The sequence below is a fragment of the Pinus tabuliformis genome, chromosome 6, assembly GCF_031772625.1.
Source record: "Pinus tabuliformis cultivar Carrire ecotype Pingquan chromosome 6, CPIR1, whole genome shotgun sequence".
Lineage (NCBI taxonomy): Eukaryota > Viridiplantae > Streptophyta > Pinopsida > Pinales > Pinaceae > Pinus > Pinus tabuliformis.
Genome location: NC_142292.1, coordinates 449,317,903 through 449,333,305, shown reverse-complemented (window position 1 = coordinate 449,333,305; position 15,403 = coordinate 449,317,903).

Sequence of the window (15,403 nt, the reverse complement as noted above, 5' to 3'; positions counted from 1 at the left end):
GGTGATACAATCTGAGGCGATGTTCATTTACAATTAGGGGACCATGTGCCTCATAGATTTTTACGAGTCTAACAGTCCCTTTATCAAACAATGTGTCAACTTCACATGGTCCCATCCATCTAGAGTAGAGTTTTCCTTTAAAATATTTGAACGTAGAGTTATAGAGAAACGCCCAATCTCCTCTTTGAAACACATTTTTATTGATAAATTTATCATTCCATTTAGTTCATTGTTGTTGAATTGCAACAGTGTTATGGACAACTACCAAACGAATTTCATCCAACTCATTTAACTGTTCCAGTCGGTGTTTATGGGCTTCTGAAAGATCCAAACCTACTTCAAGGGTTATTTGTAGCGTCTTAATTTCAAATTCCACCGGAAACAAAGGGGATTTCCCATAGACAATCTCATATGGTGAAAATCCTGTTGTGTTCTACCATGTTGTTCTATACGCCCAAAGTGCCTCAAGAAGATTTTCGGCCCAATTTCAGCGATGGTTTGCTACAGCCTTCGTAAGGATATTCTCCAACACTTTATTTGTACTCTCAACTTGACCATTCGCCTGAGGATGATATGGAGATGTCACCCTATGCTTGATTCCATACTTCTTCATAAGTCCTGCTATCAGATGTGATGTGAATTGTGCCCCTCCATCTGAAACTATCTCTCTAGGAGCTTCGTACCAAGCGAAAATTTCTTCGAATAAGAAGTCTGAGACAACCTATTATGTTGCTTTCACAACAACCTTGGCCTCTACCCACTTTGTCACATAATTCGTGCAGACCAGAATGTGGACTTTCTGATGTGAAGATGGATTGAATGGCCCAACGAAATCGATAGCCCATTTCTCAAAGGGCTCAAGAACTAGTTGAGGCTGACCAGGTTGTCCCATCCACTGGTAGCTATCACACCCTCAGACATATTTCCTTGCATCACGAAAAATAGAGGGCCAATAGTACCCCATTTGTAACACCTTATGACCTGTCCTCTTATCTACAAAATGCCCTCCACAGGGGCCATCGTGAGAAGCTTTCAGGACATCATAGATTTCATCTTCACCTATGTAGTACTAGATTTGTTGATCAGGCCCTGTATAAAAGAGGTATCCCTCTATTCATGAATAACAGGCACTATGATGGATAATCCTTCATTGCTCTCTATATGGTAAGTGTTGAGGTACTTTTCCTTACCGAAATAGTTAGCAATATCTGCATACCATGGAGTGCGAGTAGAAATTGAAAAAAGGTGTTCATCTGGAAAACCATCCTCTACAGGTGCACCTTCATCACTAGTATCCAACATAAACAAGAAATCTGCAACTACATTTCTTTCCCTGGCTTATCTACAACGGTAATATCAAATTCTTGAATTAATAATGACCATCTCGTAATACGACCAGGAGTTATCGGTTTATTCATTAGATACCTGATGGTACCCTGTAATGTAATGCCGAAACTTATTAATAACATAAATAACAACCAAAATTTCTTTTTCAGTTACCATATATTTCAGTTCAACATGAGTTAGATTCTTGCTCACGTAATAAATCACGTACGATTTCTTATCCTCATGTTGTCCCAAGACTACCCCTACTATTGTGTGAGAAGCATCTGTAGAGATATGAAATAGGAGCTTCCAGTCAAAACTGTTACACAGTATTTTGTCACTGATCCCGCATTTCCTGATCCCGGACACTGCCAATCCATGTTATTGACATCTGCTTTGTGTCATGTTGCAAATTATGTGTCAATGTCTTCCTTGTCATCTCAGGAAGAATATCTCAGTTCATTACTCTTGGAGCAGACCCTTTTTTACCTATGTTTTTGGGTCGTCGCAGGTCAGCAGTTGTTCCACCCGCGAAGATGGCCAAGATTGAACTAGCCCTAGCGAAGTCGTCGCTCTGTCTCTGTGTTGCACTCGAGACAAGCTACTTTTGGTGAGTTTTTTAAATAAACTGTCGAAGCCTCGAAGTGTAACAGCTTCATGGGCAGTCTTAGGGTTGGTTGTTGGCTCAGATGAGCTCACCTCTCTCCATTGGGATGGTTGTTCCACCTTTTGTGCAACCTCTCAAAGGGATAAGCTCTTTCTCCCATCTCTTATGGAAGAAAATCCTCCTATAAATACCTCCTCCATGGCTGAGATCAGCTAGCTTCAAAGTTTAGTAGGGAAGAGTTCGTGGCAAGTGGAATTTGAAGTTGGTAGCTTTTAGAGTTTGGAAGTAGCCTCTTATGTAACTTAGCCTGGGATAGTTTTGAGTGGATTTGGCTTGATTGTAAGGATGTTCTAGCATCATAATTTTTCCTTTTGGGCAGGAGAGGGAGTTATTTGTCCTCTTGGGAGACACTTCATGAGTGAATACTTGCGGAGACATGCTGACAGGACCCTTCAAGGATACTTATGATGTCAAGGCTTGGTTGTAAGTTTTACTTCAATTTATGTTAATAAAAATCAACAGTTTATTTCCTATATCTTATGTTGAATTGCATATTGATAGCTTGGAGCTCCTTGACCCTTTAAGTAGATAATTTTTGTCGTATTCTATTATGTTCATTGTTGTTCTTTCTATGTTGTTTTCAGGTACAAAGTGATTAGAAGAACGAGAGTTGGAGCAACACAACGGGGACTTCACCAAACGTGGATTTGAAGGTAGGCCTTCATGACATCAACTATCTAAGGAAATTTGCTTTGGTATTGTATTTGTTGTGACTAGACCCCCTCTATGGCTAGAGGGGTTGCCTCTGTCCATAGAGGGAACTTGTCTGTGTCACAAGTTATCAACCATACTGGGGACCTTTGTCTTTTGTCTCTTGAATTTGATTTTTTTTTCTTATTTATTTTTTCCTTTACTTTTGGGTTGAATTCTTCATGTTATGGGTTGTTTGACTACTCCTTGTAGTCTTCCCTCTGTCATAAGTGATAGGTTTGGCCTTCCCTCATTGGATTTTGAAAATTTTCCTTTGATTTAGGGTCGTCGTAGTTTATTTTATGTTAATCGTGAAGATAGTCGTGCCTGTGCTATCTGATTAGTTGCACCTTCTACTGTTTGGCACAATTAAATTGCCTCACAGTCGCAAAGAGCTCTGAAATCGGCTCGGCGTTGTTAACTGGTGTACTTCTACGATGACATTGCAAAGTGGCTAGTTAGGGAGGTGTGACGTTTCATTGTCGGCGCATGTTGTCAGTTTTACATTCGCGAAGATTCCTATAGGTTTTAATTTTAAAGTTTTGTTCACTGATCGGCCAGTGTGTCCTATCCTTTTGAGCTTGTCTTATGCCTATTTATTGTGTGTCAAATTGTTGATTGCTAGAATATTTGACTCCGGGTTTCATTCCCTTGAAACTTCTCCTTTTGAACTGTGTGACCTGTTTACCTTAGGGTTTCTTGAAGCATTATCTTTTCTTGGGTTACTTGTTTGTTTGGACCTTTGAGCTATGTTTGGAACGATCCCTTGCTTTGTTTGAGGATTTTCCTTATTGATTGTTCTTTCATCTTCCTGATTGGTACATGACATTTGGTTATCAAACTTGCAAGTCTTGTTCGTTTGGTTTCCTTCCATCACTTTGGCATAGATCACATTACTTCCCGATCAGAGAGAAAGATTTCCAATTTTTGCAAAAAGAAACATGTTATTGGTTTTGAGTCTTTGATTCGTTTTAGAGTAGAATGTTTCTCTTTACTTATTGAATGATTTCATTCAAAAAGGGCTTAAAACTAGCATTATTTTGAGTTTTGCATTTTCTTAATTAGATTGCTTGCAAGTTAGTGAAAGATAGAAGAATTTATCTTTCCTCTTGATTGGTTTGCTTGTGAAATAACGAAAAATACCATTCTTGCATTTGCTTGCTTGTCGCTTTGATTGCTTTGAAATGAACCTCTCACTTTTCTTTAGTTAGTTGTTCATTGAAAAGAAATGGTTTCTTTACTCATTTAATTGCATTCTAGGAGCTTTTGAAGATACATTCGGTAGGGCCTTGAAACAAAAATTTAATTCAAGATTAACTGCTAAAATTTATTGAATTAATCTAAAAATGCATTGGAACTTAACGCTCACATATCTAGAGGTCTAGGCTAGAGACATGTTCCAGCGTCTTTAAACCTAGTGGCTATTGTTTTCACTAAGGTTGGGTGATTCCTCCTTTTGTGATTCGATAAGTACTAGTACAGACTTGTGCTCCCTGTATCGTCACGTATATGATGGGAGACCCCACTAGGTTACAATCCTGTTATCCATAGGAAGCCGAGCTTTCCGCCTTACAAGTCGTAACGCACCGTAAATAGCAGTCAGGAAGATTAGTTGCTGTACGGGAAGTCCTTGGTCATTTCTCTTTCATTTTACTACCAAGGTGTATATGCAGTTTTACGATTTTTTTGGTAAACCTTTTGCCTAGAATTCCAGAGAAGTCACTTTCATTCATTTTCGACTCTTTAAAAGTAAAAGGATCATTTGAGCACTTGTCCTTTCAAGTTCATTAAACTTCGAAGGAGACTAGAGTCATCTTTTGCCATTTTTCTCGACTCTCTAAACATGAAAAGGCAAAGTTTCGTTCCGATGTCACAAAATTTATTTGCCCACGATAACATCCTACCTATTAATTTTGGCCACATCGTGAGTAATATCCTTGAAAAGAATTTAAAGCCCTCTTAATTAAATCTTCTCTCCTAGACTTTTGAGTTTAGGCCATCCTGGCGGACTTAGCTGTTCCGTTGTCTTTACCAAGTGATGAAGAGCCTTCTTCCCCTGTCTCTTCTGAGGTATCATTTGTTAGTGGCGCTTTTGCAATTGTTCCAAGTGTTCAACCTCTTGCCTCTCGAGCTCCAAGTGAGGAACCTTTTGATATCAATTGGACTACTCCCAACGTTTGGGGAATTTTAGATGAGGACCTTCCTTCTACTCCCCCTGGTGCTTCAGTTCCTATGGCCTCTTCCGACATGGATGTGTCAAGTCCTATTAGCAGTCAAGAGGGCCTTGTGTTGATTGATGAATATCAGTTTCCTCCGGAAGGTTTCCCTTCACAACTTGTTGTTCTTCAGCTCAATGGGCATTATTCCATCAGAAACCCTCAGATTTTAAGGTTGTATTTACGTGTTCATTTATTGGAAAGGAATTTTGATTACATTACATATCAACATATTCCTAGAAGACTAAATACATTAACAAATGCATTGGAAAATCATGTGTTAGATAGACATTTGCGACATTTGTAAAAGTAAACATTGAGACATAATAAGTTGATAAAATAGAACATAGGTATGTATATATATCATGTGTCGCACATCATAGTGCCCAAAAAATATGTGTTCAGGTTACATCATGAGACAACATGTCTCTCAAAATTGCAGAAAATAAACCTAGGGGTCTAATCTGTGTGATGCTCTCTATAGCACACCACTACTCGGACAACACGTCTAAGCAGTCAGTGGATCCTATTCGACACCCCTGTTGTGTGTCGCTGGTACTGTCGAGGGACATCCTTGAATCCCGCATAATCTGGAATCCCCTCTGTCAAGCCCTCCAGGTCACGGGCGATCTCATCCTCCATGTCTCCGCCAGGAGGGGGCATCTCGAACTCCCTCTCGACTCTCCGAGCAATGGGAGACAAGCCTGCAGGTCTTTCAAGTCCAACATATGCAAGATTGAAACGTAATGATCAAGACATATATAAAAACAAAAACAAAAAACAAAAAAATTACAACACTCTTTAAAAATCAAAAAATAAGTTTGTTACCTCTATCATCCCAGTGTTCCCCAGGAGGGAGTATTAGGTCTAGATCACCTCTGAAGTTAGTCCCGGCATATGGCCAATCCTCTACCACAACGAGTTGGCGATCTAGCCACTCAAAGAATTTTGGTCTCCACGACATGTGTTGACCGCCGCCTCCTCAAGGCATCAACATAGCCCAGCGAGTGATCCATGGCTCCCGTGGTGGTGGCCTAGCCACGACCACTTCCTACCTCTGAAAGATAGGGAGTCGTTCTAGGATGAATGGTATGAGGATCGAACCATACCCAAACTGTTTGGTATCACCGCGTCGACATTTTTTCAATTGCCTTTTGAGGTTGTCTAATACCGCCTCTACCCAGTTGAATGTGGTGGGGTTTAAGCAATCTGCTGCCAGCGAGAGTTGGGTCTTGGTGGCCTCATGAGGGGCCTACGAACTAGCTACCCTGGTGATGGTGGATAGGAGGACTCGTAGTGATCTTCAGCTTGCCTCCTTTGTCTGATTTCTGAGCCTTGGGACACATTCTTCTGATGAGCATGTCCATTGTCTCTCTTGTGATCCGAGTCCCTGTCATTCGGGGTCTTTCTCCCCTTCATGATAACCCTGTCAAGAAATAGATATCGGTGGCATCGATTTCTAATTCTTGTCCCCAGATGTTGAATCTCCCTTCATTTGGATCCCATGCTCCAACGAGGTACTGGAGTAGATCAAGTTGTGCTCTTAGGCACGACACCATGAAGAACTTTAGGAGCCCACAATTCTTGAGCACATCCAAACAATTTGGATCCCTCAAGGCTAACTCATCATTGTTTCTATGTTCTCGATCTTTCCATTTGATCACCATGATTTTCTCCCTACAAACACACAAACATTTAATTGTAAATGCCATGATTGTGTTTAAAACCCCTTGAAATTGCTTAAACTATGGAGAATTTTTGTTCTTGGCGCTCGTCGCGCCTGTTTTTGAAACAGGTGCAGTGAGCCAGAATCCACGGTTCGAAAATTTGAGCTCTTCGTGATCGTTTGGTGTACAGTCGCGACGAGCTTATTTTCCCACCGTTGGAAATTCCGACTCTTCGCGGTCCCGAGCTAGGAACCCGCGACAACCGCCACAGACATTTCCATCCAAAAAATCCTCCTGAATCACGGCTAAAATCTTCAAAAAAAAAGATACATTCTATCTAAAAATGCAGGACAAAGATGTGGTGCATACTTGGAACAGACGGATTCACAAACAAGCTCCTGAATCTCCTACAATCAATTGGCAAAAATCGCAAGTGCACGAGGGTGAAATTTCTTCATTCCAAGGTAAAAGTAAAAAGTGAATTGTTTTTTAAACAATCGGCCCTTTTATAAGCTCTTTTTGGCAAATTAGGGTTTTAGGTCTATTTTTGAATATTTTATGCGTATTTATGTAAAAAATAGATCTTACACTTGTTTTTTGTGTGGTGACAGGTTCCAAATACTCTTGTGATGATGATTTACGAGTTGTATTTTATACTTTTTCGGACTCTGTAAAAACACTAAAAAGTCACTGTTGGAGTCATCTTTTAGCTCTTTTCTGACTCTCGAAACATGAAAATATTGTTGATCTATTGTCGCTTTGAACTCGTTAAAGGCTGCAAAGTGTCATCTACCTAGTATAAGTTTACCCCTTTTACGGATTGGGATAGATTACTTAGGAAAAAGGTATACGTTGATCTATCATGGTGAATAGGTTCCCTTGGGTATTGTTTTCTACCTTTTCGGATTCGAGGGAAAAATTCACAAAAAGGGACCTTTGGAGTTTTCTTTTACGTGTCTTTTTCAAACTTTCTAAACATGAAAAATATACTGAGTTACACCTTTGTCAGACTCGTTAAACTATTAAACGACATCGGATTCGTCACCAACACAAGTTTCTCCTTCCTAGGGCTCGTTAAAATTTACTAGGTCGGATTTGTTCGAAGGACAAACTTATATTACAAGCATGTGCTATCCCCTTCAAGCTTGTGTTTCAAAAATAATTGGGGCACTTGCCGGAAATGGTGGGGGAAAAGTTGGAAGTATTATGTTGGTTGTATTAATTATTATGGCAGTTTGTCACTCTTGAACATCGACACTCCTTCTGCTTTGTTTCGGGTTGGGATATCCTCACTTAATTGTTGGCCTTCTAGGTTTTGGGTTATCCATTTTTCCTCATTCCATCTAATCCTTGCGGCATCATCATGATATTTGATCCTTGGGTACCAAAATGGTGCCAAACTCTGAAGTCCTGTCACTAATATGTTCAAGAGCTTAATCCTTCTGCAGTTTGTATCCTTACACACCTTCCTCAGATTCTTTGTCTCATCCACATTCATCTTGTTCCTTTGTCTCGCGTCAATGATGTGGGAAACATTATGGCCCTCCTTTGACCGATTTCTTCCTGTCGACTTCAGCTCATTATCCAGGAAGTTGATCTAGAGACTCCTTCCTGGTACCTTGGAGTTTGCATGCCTTAACAACAAGTTCTTCACATTCGACGACAAGTTTTCATTATTGGCCTTTGATCGGGTGATTTAACGGGTGTTCAACTTTAGATCATTCTTCACACTTCGTGGATTGTACTAGCAGTACCTTGAGAACCATTGACATTACTGGTGGTCTCTTTTGCGCTTGTTAAGGTTTACATCATTGACCGGTAATCAAGCGATTTTCTAGTATGCTCGACTTTAGCACATATATTCGCATATTAGAATTTTTACCTTGATCGGGTTGGGATTCAAGACCTTGGGCTTAGATTGCACACGTCCAGGTTGCACGGATTGCTTCATGATTGAATACATGACCCTTTTGATTGGATGGCTGCGACCATACCTGAGTCTTTTATATGGTCCTTTTGATTAGATGGCTGCAACCATACCTAAGTCTTTTATATGGCCCTTCTAATTGGATGGTTGTGTCCATACCACAGATCCTTTATGTTTATCTTATGGATGGTTGTGCCCATGCCTTATGCACATGTATTTCCTTTCACTATGTACTCATGTATCAAAGATATCAGTTGTACTTGCGTTTGTAGGTTCTTCGCAACAATGTGTTGTTTCAGTTATGGATTTGTAAAGCATTTCACCCCTCCCACTCTCTCGGCCTTCATGCTTTAGGGGGCATCTGTTACACAATATTTTGTCACCGACCCCGCATTCCTTGATCCCGGACACTGCCGGTCTGTGTTATTGACATCTGTTTTGTGTCATGTTGCAAATTATGTGTCAATGTCTTCCTTGTCATCTTAAGAAGAATACCTCAGTTCATTACTCCTGGAGCAGACCCTTTTTTACCTATGTTTTTGGGTCGTCACGGGTCAGCAGTTGTTCCACCTGCGAAGATGGCCAAGATTGAACTAGCCCTAGCGAAGTCATCGCTCTATCTCTGTGTTGCACTCGTGACGAGCTACTTTTGGCGAGTTTTTTAAACAAACTGTCGAAGCTTCGAAGTGTAACAGCTTCATGGGCAGTCCTAGGGTTGGTTGTTGGATCATATGAGCTCGCCTCTCTCCTTTGGGATGGTTGTTCCACCTTTTGTGCAACCTCTCAAAGGGATAAGCTCTTTCTCCCATCCCTTATGGAAGCTCCTCCTCCTATAAATACCTCCTCCATGGCTGAGATCAACTAGCTTCAAAGTTCAGTAGGGAAGAATTAGTGGCAAGTGGAATTTGAAGTTGGTAGCTTTTAGAGTTTGGAAGTAACCTCTTATGTAACTTAGCCTGGGATAGTTTTGAGTGGATTTGGCTTGATTGTAAGAGTGTTCTAGCATCATAATTTTTCCTTTTGGGTAGGAAAGAGAGTTATTCATCCTCTTGGGAGGCAGTTCATGAATGAATGCTTGCGGAGACATGCTAACAAGACCCTTCAAGGAGACTTACAACGTCAAGGCTTGGTTGTAAGTTTTACTTCAGTTTATGTTAATACAAATCAACATTTTATTTCCTATATCTCATGTCGAATTGCATATTGATAGCTTGGAGCTCCTTGATCCTTTAAGTAGATCGTTTTTGTCGTATTCTATTATGTTCATTGTTGTTCTATGTATGTCGTTTTCAGGTCCAAAGTGATTAGAAGAACGAGAGTTGGAGCAACACAATGGGGACTTCACCAAACAAGGATTTGAAGGTAGGCCTTCATGACATCAAATATCTAAGGAAATTTGCTTTAGTATTGTCTTTGTTGTGACTAGACCCACTCTAGGGCTAGAGGGGTTGCCTCTGTCCGCAGAGGGAACTTGCCTGTGTCACAAGGACCACGTAATATCAGAGCTTTGCAAGCTAGTTCTTTGATTTTCACAAAGGCTGTTTAACATTCATCTATCCACAAAAGCTCTGCATCCTTAGGTAACAGTTGAAAAAATGGAAATGTTATCTTAGAAATTTTTTCTATATAATGTCTATAATAGCCAGCATAACCGATGAAACTACATTCCTGTGTCGGTGTCTTAGGTGTAGGAAAATTTAAAATTACCTCTACCTTGGGAGGATCAACCTGAATTCCTGCAACTGAAAGCATATGTCCCAACACTATTCCTTCTTTCATCATCATATGGAATTTTATTCTACTAAGAGAAACATGTGTTTGCTTACATATTTTAAGTACTTTCTCTGGGGTTTGTAGACCTTCTTCAAAAGAATCCCCATATGGGATGAAGTCATCCCTGTAGATTTCAACACTATCATTGAATAAATCAGAAAAACCCCCAATATTTCCCATTGGAAGGTAGAAGGTGCATTACAGAGACCAAATGGGAGGACTCGGTATGAAAAGGTTCCCAAGGGCATGTGAAGGTAGTTTTATATTGATCTTCAGGAGCTATTTGGATCTAGTTGTACCCGCTAAATCAGTCCAGAAAGGAGAATAACTTCTTTCCGGCTAACATATCAAGGACCTGGTCAATACAAGGTAAGTGAAAATGATGCTTCTGATTTGCTTTATTTAATTCCCTATAATCAACACAAATCCGCCACTTGACATTCTTTTTCGAAACAATGACTAGTGGGGATACCCATTAACTGTTCGAGATTGGGTAAATAAATCCCACATCCAATAGTTTTTGTAATTCGTCTTTGACAATGTTCTTTAAAGAAGGATTCATTCTTCTTTGTGGTTTCCTAACAGGTCGACATTATTCTTTAATGTATATGTGATGAGTACATAAATTAGCAAGGATCCCTTTCATGTTTGTATATTCCCAAGCGAAGGCTTCTTTATGTTCCCAAAGGAATTTTAGTAACCGTTCAGACTGGGAAGGTGAAAGGTTAGGATTAACGTTCAATGTCTTCCCTGGTTCAATTTAAGGGGTACAATTATAGGAATGTTTTCAAATTCAGTCTTTGTTTCAATGGCTTCCTGAACATTGCAACTCATAACAGATTCTAATAGCTGGCGGGTTGAATCAGAAACTGAGTTGGGGTTGCCAATAAAAGTACTAATGGCATCATCTTTCATTTCATTCTTAAAACAAAGAGTCTCACCAATAGTAAGAATTTGTCTAAATTCTTCATTTTCAGGTTCGAGCCCTTTTGCAGGTATAGTTTTTTGTGTTAAGGTAAATCCTAGTTTATCTGATGAACTCAGTTCTGCAAGGGGATAAAGGATAAGATTATTTGTAACTTCCCCATTAGATATTACCATATTTATCGACCAACACCTAATGTAAGCATCTGTGGTCGCAAGCCAAGGCCTTCCTAAAATCAAAATATGCCCACTAGCTGGGGATTGAGTATGTAATACCAAAAGATCGACAGGGTACTACCATGAGTCTATTGAAATAGTTATATCTTCTAACTTCCCTACTGGTCTTATAGTAGATCGATCTGCCAATTCTAGGATGGTGGGAGTTGGTTTAAGGTTTTGCAGGCCCAAGGTAATCATAGTTGCAAAAGTTATGACATTAATTTCTACCCCCAAGTCTACGAGCACATTTGGGCTATCAACCCCATTAATTTGTATTGAAAGAATCGGTTTCCCTAGATCTTCGTACTTAACAAGTATAGACTTCCCCAACATTATATCTAATAATTTTACCATAACGTGAATAGTGAGTGGATCCTTTGGTTTTCTTCCAGGTTTCTTAGAGCAATATTCATTGATTTTTTTGGCATAAATTGGTACGTCCTTCATAGCTTGTAGTAACGGGATTTTGACAAATAAGTTTTGCAATTCCCCTACAAAGTAAAATTGAGGACGAGGACTATGTTTTCTCAAGGATAATTTCTCAGGGTAAGCTGGACCAATCTAACATCCTCTAGTAACAATTATTTGAGAAGGGGGTTGTTGTTCCATAGGAATTTACATTGACTCATCCCCATTTGTTTCAGCAAAATTCCGTGGTTGTGGTTCTGAGACTTCATCATTAGTATGTGCAACAATTATTGGTGAATTCTGAGTATTTGTTATGAAACTAGCTCACAAAAAGATAGAAAAGAGAGATCCACGCCTTAGAATTCAGCCTCTTCAAGGGGGCAACCTCCTTTACATTACATAAATGAACAATTCTTGGATGATACAAATGAAAAAACCTCCTTTCTATATATAGGAGTCTAAGGAGTCACAATATAATCCAGCCGACCTAACAATAATAATATAAAGCCACAAAAATAACAATAGAGGGATTCTATGGGGCACATAAATAACAATATGGGGGTAATAGGGGCACAACAATATAAATAAGGGGTATAACTACAATAGTAATGGGGTAATCACTAGTATTATAGGGACCCAACATGCCCCTCTCCTTCAAAAAAGTGTTGTCCTCAACGCTTGAGTAGTTCTGGATACTTCTACATAAAATTCTCATCCTCACATGTGGAATCTTCAGCGAATAAGTTCTTCCACTTGATAAGATACTCTGAAATTGATCGATTTCGTAGCTATCGAGTTCTTGTTTCTGTGACTGCTTCCGGTTCCAATATAATTTTTCCTTCCTCGTCAAGTTCTGGAAATATTGTTTGAACTGGGAGCTTGTCGCCTATAACCTTCTTTAAACATGAAACATGGAAAACTGGGTGCAATCGAGAAGCTGCAGGAAGCTCCAATTTGTATGCCATAGTACCAATCTTTTGCAACACCTTGTACGGACCATAATACTTTGGTGATAATTTATTATCCTTCTTAGCTTGCTTTAGGGACATTTGCTTATATGGTTGTAGCCATAGGAATACCCAATCACCCACATCAAAACTTCTTTCACTGCGATGTTGATCTACCTGTTGTTTCATTCTATTTTGTGCCAACACGAGGTTATCCTTTAAGAGTTGGAGGACTTGTTGTTGATGTTCGATGTGATGTTCCACTGCCTGAACCTTAGAATTTTCTCTTAAATATGATGTGATGGATGGTGGTTGATACCCATAAAGTGCCATAAATGGGGTCATTTTTGTTGCTGTATGGAAGGAAGTGTTATACCACCATTCAGCCAGAGGCAACCATTTGACCCATTGTGTCTGTTTATCAGATACAAAGCAACGAAGATATCCTTCCAAACATTTGTTTACTATCTCAGTTTGCCCATCAGATTGAGGATGATAAGATGAGCTATGAGCTAACTGAGTACCAAGACAAGAAAATAATTCTGTCCAAAAATTTCCCGTGAAAATGGGATCTCTGTCACTTACAATAATCTTTGGGTTTCCATGTAGCTTTTGAACTGTTTCCATAAATGCAGTAGAAACTGTACTGGCTTTAAATGGATGTGATAATGCACAAAAGTGTGCATACTTGGTAAGTCTGTCAACTACCACCATGATGACACTCTTTCCCTCAGACTTGGGTAAACCTGTGATAAAATCCATTGAAACCTCCTCCCAACGTTGGCTTGGAATGGATAAAGGTTGTAATAGACCTGGTGTCTTAATTGTTTCAACTTTATTTTGTTGGCAAACCAAACATTCCGCCACAAACTTTTGAATATCTGATTTAAGGCCATCCCAAAAAAATTCCTTCTTAACCCTGTGGTAAGTTTTTAAAAATCCTGAGTGCCCTCCTAAGGGAGAAGTGTGCAATTCCATAAGAATATTTTGTTTTAGCTGGGAATTCTTACAGAGGTATAAGCGATCTTTGTACCATAACGAATCATTTTTCCAGCTAAATGTATCAGAAGTACTGAATCTTGTTGTAGCTTTCGAATAAGTGCCCACACTTCTTTGTCATTCTTCCATTCTTCCCTTGCTTCGTTTATCCAATCTGGTTGGATAATAGAAATGGCACACAACAATGCTTCCACATCCTCATCCTTTCTTGAGAGTGCATCTGCCACCACATTTTGCTTCCCTTTTTTGTAGATGATTTCAAAGTCATAACCCAACATCTTTGTGACCCACTTTTGTTGCTCTTCAGAGGATAATCTTTGTTCTAAAAAGTATTTAAGGCTATCATGATCCGTTTTTACCTTGAAGTGTCTTCCCATTAGGTAGGGTCGCCATTTCTTAAGTGCATGGAGTATTGCCAACATTTCCTTCTCATAAATAGCTTTGCTTAAAAACTTTCCCTTGATTGGACGACTTTCAAAAGCAATGGGTCTTTCATCTTGCATTAGAACAGCACCAATTCCATTTCCTGAAGCATCACATTCCACAATAAAGGTTTTTGTGAAGTCTGGTGTAGCTAAGACCGGTGCTTGGCACATTGCCTCTTTAAGATGTTCAAAGGCCTTTGTTGCTTCCGGAGTCCATGAAAATGAATCTTTCTTCAATAATGTTGTTAGAGGTGCTGCTATTCTCCCATAATTCTTAACAAACTTGCGATAATACCCTGTCAACCCAAGAAATCCTCGCAGATGCTTTATGGATGTGGGGATTTTCCATTCCTTAATGGCTTTAATTTTGCTAGGGTCTACCTTAACTCCTTCATGAGATACAATATGACCCAAATATTCCACCTCCTGGACTCCAAAGAAACATTTGGATCTTTTTGCATATAATTGTTTCTCCTCCAATAGTTGTAGCACCCTGTCAACATGTTCAACATGATCCTTCCAAGACTTGCTGTAGATTAGTATATCATCAAAAAATACTAACACAAATTTTCTAAGGAATGGTTTGAAAATTGAATTCATCAAACCTTGAAATGTTGAAGGTGCATTGGTAAGGCCAAAAGGCATGACCAAAAATTCATAATGACCCTCATGAGTTCTAAATGCCGTTTTCGGAATGTCTTCAATCTTCATTCTGATTTGATGATATCCCGAACGAAGATCCAACTTGGTGAAGTAAATTGATCCATGCAATTCATCCAGTAATTCATCAATGACAGGAATGGGGAACTTATCTTTAATAGTGAGCTTGTTGAGCTCCCTATAATCTGGACACATGCGCCATGATCCATCCTTCTTGTGCACCAATACTACTGGAGCTGAGAAAGAACTTTGACTCGGTTGAATTATACCAGCCTCTAGCATTTCTGCAACCATACGTTCAATTTCACTTTTGGACATAGGGATATCTGTACGGCCTGATGTTTGGAGGAACACTTCCTGGAATCAGATGAATAGCATGATCATGATCACGCATAGGTGGGAGACCTTTGGGAGTCTCAAATACCTTGGAATGATTGTCCAGGACTTTTTGGAGATCTGGAGAAATAGATGATTCCAATGTGGAAACATCTAGTGAACATAATTGTGCAATTACACCTCTTTGCTCCTTTTTTAGAAGCTTTTTCATGCCATTAG